Genomic DNA, 7,319 nt, shown 5'->3' on the forward strand with positions numbered 1-7,319 from the left:
GAAAGTCAATGCCTAGCCTAAAGGCAATACTTTCCAGTCCCAAGCACTACTCCTTCAAAACATGAGTTGACCGTTACACAAATTTTGGAAAACTGCCGCATACTATCTTTCTTGGAGGTTCACCAATTAACATCAACACTTTAACAGCTGGGAGAAGACTTGGGTTAAAAAGGCCTTTTTAACTTCGTTTAAACCATTGTTTCCCAAATGCTTCCATCACAAAACCCTTTCCCATCTCCAAGTAAAAACTATTAACATCCCAAATTCTGCACCGCAGCCTAAAGTCTAAAGCAATGTATCTTTAACAGTGAGATTTTAGGTACCTTCAAAAAAACAAGGAGTATCATCCCCATCTGGGTATCCCCTCCTCTCCCAACCCCCTTCTTTGACCCAGGCAAGGCCACTGGATAGATTTAGAATCCAGGAAAGGCCCAGGTTAGGGATAAGAGCATATCTGGGTGCCAACCAAAAGTAACATCAGAGAGCTGTTGACTGTTCAGGCCAAGGCTAAAACCTGAAGCCCAAGGACAGCTGCTGGCCATTGGGGGACAGGAACAGGCATGGGACAAGAGCATGAGATAAGCTCAGACTGAAGTGGATTTTATTGTACCAGTCCCATAAGTGGTCTCTCTGGCATGGGGGTGTCTTAAAGACACCACACGATCTTACAGACTGGTACTTCCCCGAAGCATACCAGAAAGCCAGCCTTGTAAATAATCATGCATTTGGTTAAATGCTCACAGTCGCCAAGAATAGTAATAAGGAACTGAGACTATGGCCTGCTCTAATGTCAGCATTCATAACTAAGGGGCTATGGTACTAACTCAAAGGATAGAGAAAATTAAGATTCTACATTAAATGGGCACTGACTCTGTTAATTAGGGTAAGAAGTGGCTGCCTGGGGTAAAATGACACAATATAGACCCATTCTCCCTATTAGATTTGCAATGGAAGATGAATTATCTAACTAGCCAGTACAGATCACATTGTGTTCCATGCAGGACTCGGGTAGCACAGACCTGTCAGGATGAGAAAATAAGTCATCGTGTGCATGCACAGTAATCACCATCACAGAGAAGTGGGTGAACAAGTTCCACAAATTTTCCGGTAATAGGGACTAACGCTTGTTGAATGCTCACCCTGTGACAAGTGCCGGGCTAAGCACTTTACCTGGATTATCTCATTTAATCCTCACAGCAGCTCCATGAAGCTCAAGAAGGTTAAGCAGCTTGGCCCAGGTCAGGGATAGAACTGGCATTCAGCTCTGCAGTCAGTCTCCAGAGCCCACGCTTAACCACTGGCTCTTTCCATCCCTGCATCAGGCCCACTGAGGTTCCCCCCATCTCATCACATTCGCTACGTCCCCATGCAGCATCCTCTCCCCACAACGCGATCCCATCTGTTTTTCCTGACAGTTAGGTCTCTAAACCAGCACTTACTTAATAGGCTACTGGTAGGCTGAGATATGATGCTCCCCTACCAATCCAAGGGGCAGGAGTGTAGGACCTGGGGTGGCCACATCTTGGGCTGGTAGCCCTGGGTGCTAACCATGAAGCTACTGCCTCCCAGCTCCAAACTTACCCTCTGTACTTGGATCTGTGATGCTGGGGCTGGGGGGCCGCAAATACATTTCTCCTTTTACAGATGACTCCCCAGATGGTCCTCAAGTGAGGCATTGAAGGGAGACTAGGAGGCAGGAGGTGGCAGAGAAGACTTGCTCCTTCCCACATGCTGGCTGTTCCTGGCAGTGGTAACCTGGCATTGGCTCTTTAGCCCCACAGCAGCAGTGGATTCCAGTTTCCAACTTTTCCCTATCCTCCCAGAACCAGCCTTATTATGTCCCTCGGAGGTACCAGCAGCATCCAGGCAGTGCCCCTCCCCAGAAGCAGGTTCCCGGGTCCCTGGGCTCCATCCTCCAAGCTCCTAAGGTACCAGTGGTCCCCAAGCAGCAACCCCTGCTCAGAGGACTGGTCCTAGCTCCCGGGGACCCTTTTCCAAGCTCCAAGGTCTGATAATCCAAACTTCTCTCCTCTTTTCCCCAGCCTTAAGGAGGCAGCTGCAATTCCTCCATTTGGATTACTTCTGTCTTCTGTACTTTCTCAGTCCTAATGCTTTTTCAACCGATTCCCCATATTCAGCTCTGTCTGCTACTATAACTACAGTGGTTTCTGATGTCCTGAACTGGACTCTGATTAACATATCTGGTCATCTCAGTATGCCATAAAAACATCATTTTCTATGTGTGTCATGACAGTGAAAAGGTTTCAGAATCTCCATCCCCTCCATGACAACCTGGGCCCTAGAAAAGCGGCCATTAGATGATATAGACAGGGTTTATTCTCCAATATACATGCCCAAGAAAATAATTTCAAAATTAGAGTCAAAAGGGTGCTAGCGAGCATTTAATTGTTCTGGACACATGCCTAATGCCTAAGTCCTCCTGGAACTGGACACACAGATCAGCCTTGATTGTCATTTACACTGAAACCACAGGCATCTCTGAGAAGCAGGGGACAGCTTCTCTTCCGTGCTCCAAAGTTAAGCTATTATGACACAGGAAGGCTTAAATTCAGACTTCTTTAAATATTAAAAGCAGAAGTCTGAGATTGCAGCTGCATATTCAGCTTATCTTTTTTTCTGTTAATCAATCACCCAGTATTTATTGAGCACCAGTAGATGCCCGTCCCAGAAAGAGATGCACTTGCAAATGAGCATGGAAGGCACCCGCTAGATAAGCATTCATTTCCCTTTACAGCCCTTCTGGGCTTTCAGTCACCGCTCAATAGGCACTTTTCATAACTCCCCATTGTTGTCAGGCTATTTTTATCCTTCCCGTACGAATCAGAGTATGACTTACTGTCCCACTGTTAAAATCCTTATTCTGGCAAAACCATTATTATTTATTTGTTTGGTATCTTTCAAAAAACTTTTGTGGCTTGAACCCTCATATCAAAATAAAATTTAAATAATCTCATCATTAAATACCTTATGCTGAATGGACAAAAGTAAATGACATCAATATGTGGACAATTTATAAAAACAGCAACTTAAAAGGCCTGGTCAGCCACATCCCCATTATCCAGATGTTCCTTAGAAGGAAGGCACTGAGCCACTCTTCATACCAGGCAGTGGCCAGAATTGGCCTGTTCTGTGCAGTAACTTGGAGACCAGCATTCCGGATGAGCTGATTCAAAAATAATTATTTAGGGCAAAACGCATCCTAAGTAATGGCAACTTAGTAATAATAGTAATAACACTTAGTAATTATTCAGTACAGCTCAAAATTCCCTGTTCATACGAACTCACTGTTAAGAACTAAATTGTTTCCCATCCCCCGTGACCAAATTCATATGTGAAAACCCTCACCGCCAGTTCCTCAGAATGTGACTGCATTTGGAGATAGGGTCTTCAAACAGGTAATTAAGTTAAAATGAGGCTGTTTGGGTGTACCCTAATGCAATCTGACTGATGTCCTTTATGAGGATAGAGGGAAAGGGAGAGGAAATAGAGGATAAGGAAGAGGAGAAAGGGGAAAGGGGAGGTAAAGAGAGGAGGGAGGGGGGGAGAGGGAGAGGAAGAGATCAGACAGGGGCACACACACAGAGGCACTATGTGAAGATACCAGATCATCAGAAGACAGCCATCTGCAAGCCCAGGAGAAAGGTCTTAGAAGGAAGCAACCATGTCTATGCCTTAATCTTGTTCTTGACTCTAAAACTGTGAGCTGTTGTGTAAGCTACTCAGTGTTTCCTATGACTAAGTGGTATTTCGTTTGCTATGGCAATACTAACAAACTAATACTTTTTTTTTTTTATACAGAGTCTCACTCTGTCTCCCATGCTAGAGTACAGTGGCATGATCTCGGCTCACTGCAACTCCTCCTCCCAGGTTCAAGCGATTCTCCTGCCTTCCTGCCTCAGCCTCCAGAGTAGCTGGTACTACAGGTGTGCACCACTATCCCCAGCTAATTTTTTGTATTGTTAGTAGAGTCAGGGTTTTATCATGTTGGCCAGGCTGGTCTCAAACTCCTGACCTCAAGTGATCTGCCCACCTCAACTTCCCAAAATGCTGGGATTACAGGCATGAGCCACCGCGCCCGGCCACCCATGAACTTTCAGAATAGTTTCTAACATGGAAAATCTACTTACCTACGAATCTTTTCTCTGCTTTTCAGCTGGGTAAAAATGAAGCAGGAAAAGATTGGCGAACTTTGCCAGCATCTCTCAGCTCAACCATGGATGGAGGGGATTTGGTCCGACCCTCTCCCTTCTCCGTTCACCACAGCTCTGTTCTCCAGCCTGACTGAGAGGGTGGGAAAACCAGTATTAAGCACGTATTTTCAAAGAACAATCAACTCTTGATTATCCATTATTAATGTGGACCAGAGCCTGCACAGAAAATTAAAATCCACATACATTCCAAACCCCAGTATTAGCCATTAATGTCAACATGCTCAAACACCTCAGACTTCATCAACCCCTGCTGTTTTCCTTTGAGGAAAAGCCTAGCAGTGTTATGAATTTATCTATTACCTTTAAATATCCATAAAATATCATGCAGTTGGGAAAGCCCCAACTCTTCTTCGATAGAATGTTCTAAAGTGTATTCTTAGGGGAGAAATGGAACTTTTATATCCCTGACTTATTTTTAAATTGCAAATGTTAATTTAACATTTTGTAACATGGCATGCAAAATAGTTGGTGTAATCTTTCATAATCCTGTGTTTTAAAGAGAGGAATAATGTATTTTCCCAGGTAAACCAACTAGAACCCACTAAAAAATTATCTCAGAATCATAATGCTAGAAGACCTCTAATGAATCATATAGTTATTTTCTTCCTTTCTTTCTTTCCTTCTTTCTTTCTTTCCTTTTTTCTCTTTCTTTCTTTTCCTTCCTTCCTTCCTTTCTTTTTCTTTCTCTCTTTTTTTCTTTTTTCCTTTTTTAGCAACAGATCTCTCTTTTCAAAATTATTGTGGAAGTTTGATATAGAAGAGATCTGAGCTTCTCTGATTGAAGTAGGTATGAACTGCCCATTCAGCCTCCTCATTGTCCCTTGAATTTCCTGAGATCTTAGGGCTGTAAAAAAACAAAAACAAAACAAAAAACAAACAAACAAAAAAACCAGAACAAAACCCACAGACCTATTTCCATTCATTTTACAGGTTTGGAAACCAAGGCCCAAATGAGAAACATCATCATGGCCAAGGCTGAGCATTTTATAATGGCATAGCCAGGTCTGGAGCCCAAATCTCCTGATCTGTGGTCCATAAACTTTGTCTGCATCACACTGTTGGTCACATTGACTTTGTTTTGTGTGACAAGTTGGGCCCCAGAACAGCTTTACTGCCTAACCAGTTCTGCAGCTTTCACCACCAGGAGCAGGCTTGTGTGCTGAGACACATCAGCATCAGTACATTAAGCAGATCTCTTCAATGCCCAGAATTCTTAGGCAGATTTCCAGATACCAGACGAACAACCTTGGGGTAAAGGTTATTTGCCTTGAAAAAATATCCATATATTCAGATCTAGTGGTTCTCCAACTTTAGTATCCCCTTTATGATTACTGGGGGCATTTGATAAAAATACAAATGCCAGAAGTTCTGATTCAGTAGGTCTAGGGCATAACCCAGGAATCTGTGTTTTAATAATGATCCCAGGTGGATCTGATGAAGTGGTCCCCAGACCACACTTTGAGATACACAGCTTTAATTGTTCTTTGTCATTAAAACCTTCCCCTGGAAGAACTGAAGTTGGCTCAGACTTCAGGAACTGCATGCTTTTAAACAAGCTTGCAATCTGACAAGAGCTTTAGCCACCACCACCACCGCCCCTCCCCCGCCAGATTCAGAGCATTATCCTCCAGATGGTGTCTTACTCTCCCAGTGGCATCCTGCTAAATTCCACAGCGACTGGATGATCATCTCAGGTGGTCACACTGGGAGAAGCAACAGGAACTGATGTAAGGAACCAAACTTTGTTTTCATGCAAATGGTTTCCATGGAAAATTAAACAAGCAATAGAGACATACAAAAAGGTATTGTGTATATCAGTAACCAGAAAAAGTCTCTTATAGGATAGCTCATCTAAATTTGAAAGTACTATCAGCTTTGGAAGGTCTTGAGTTCAAATAGTAGAGGGGTAAGCCTAAGGAGCTGGGAAGCCCAGCAAAGGTTAAGATTTCAGGGCAATCTTAGGATTTGCACTGAGAAATCCTTGTGTCAGGCTGTGCCAAAACCAGATGTTTTTACTAGTAATTAGTATTATGATAATTCATTTAACTAGGAATAAAATAGGGCATGATTGTTTACTGCTGCCTGTTTCCCCAGACATGCAGAGAAATGAGAAGAAAAATCTCAGAGGTTTTACTCTTGGCTAAACGGAATGATTTTCTCAATTAACCAGGAATGAACACAGCAACAAAATAATTTGCCCTTACATTATAGAAGAGTTGTAAATAGACTTTTAAACACTTCCTTACATGTGGAAGTCAAGGTGGAAGATAGACTGCCAAGGAATTGAAAACATCTTGAGTTTGGTTTCCATCTGAAAAGACATAGTCCTTAGAAACCTACTCACGTTGTCAGCCATGGCATGAGACTTCCAAAAGCTATTCTTGGTTTCTCTTCTCTGTACTGAACCCTTTCCAAGGCCAAGAAATTGTGGGTTGAATTGTGGTAAGATGAAAGATGCTTCTGAGAGCTTAGGAGAAAAGTGTACAGGAGAGCAGAGAATGCATATCTGAGAGGAGGCTGACAGCATGGCTGGGCTTTTACATGAATCCTTAATATAAACTAAGAATCGATTGTGGGCAATGAACAGTGATCATGGCAGAGCACATCCCAGCAAGGGAGTTACTCTACTGTGACTGTGTCAGGCTGATGAATCCTGGGGGAACAGGACAGGGAGTGGCGGGGCACAGGGGCATGTGGCACCCTCACATGCACACCCTAGAAGAAAAACTATGTGTAACTGTCAAATTTACACAAAGCCAGCTAGACATTCTACAACATAAACCACTTCGTAAAGCATAAGGTACAGCCACATTTCTTCACTAGCAGGACAGAAACCGCATTTTGTCGCCTTAAAGATAATTTTTAAAAAGAGAAACTGGCCGGGCGCGGTGGCTCAAGCCTGTAATCCCAGCACTTTGGGAGGCCGAGACGGGCGGATCACAAGGTCAGGAGATCGAGACCATCCTGGCTAACACGGTGAAACCCCGTCTCTACTAAAAACACAAAAAATTAGCCGGGCGAGGTGGCGGCGCCTGTGGTCCCAGCTACTCGGGAGGCTGAGGCAGGAGAATGGCGGGAACCCGGGAG

General features: G+C 43.7%; 1 long non-coding RNA gene across 2 annotated transcripts in view; it reads right to left on the reverse strand.

Moving 5' to 3' along the window:
- Positions 1 to 6,740, reverse strand: part of LOC123573640 (uncharacterized) — a 51,744-nt gene extending 45,004 nt beyond the window's left edge. For both annotated transcript variants that reach the window (XR_006698342.3, XR_006698334.3), the window contains exons 1-3: positions 6,577 to 6,740; positions 5,876 to 5,935; positions 4,149 to 4,302 (exon numbers count right to left, since the gene is read on the reverse strand). This is a non-coding gene — a long non-coding RNA (uncharacterized lncRNA). The remainder of the gene's footprint in view (positions 1 to 4,148; positions 4,303 to 5,875; positions 5,936 to 6,576) is intronic.
- Between the last annotated feature and the right edge of the window lie 579 nt (positions 6,741 to 7,319).

The sequence above is a fragment of the Macaca fascicularis genome, chromosome 5, assembly GCF_037993035.2.
Source record: "Macaca fascicularis isolate 582-1 chromosome 5, T2T-MFA8v1.1".
Classification (NCBI taxonomy): Eukaryota; Metazoa; Chordata; class Mammalia; order Primates; family Cercopithecidae; genus Macaca; species Macaca fascicularis.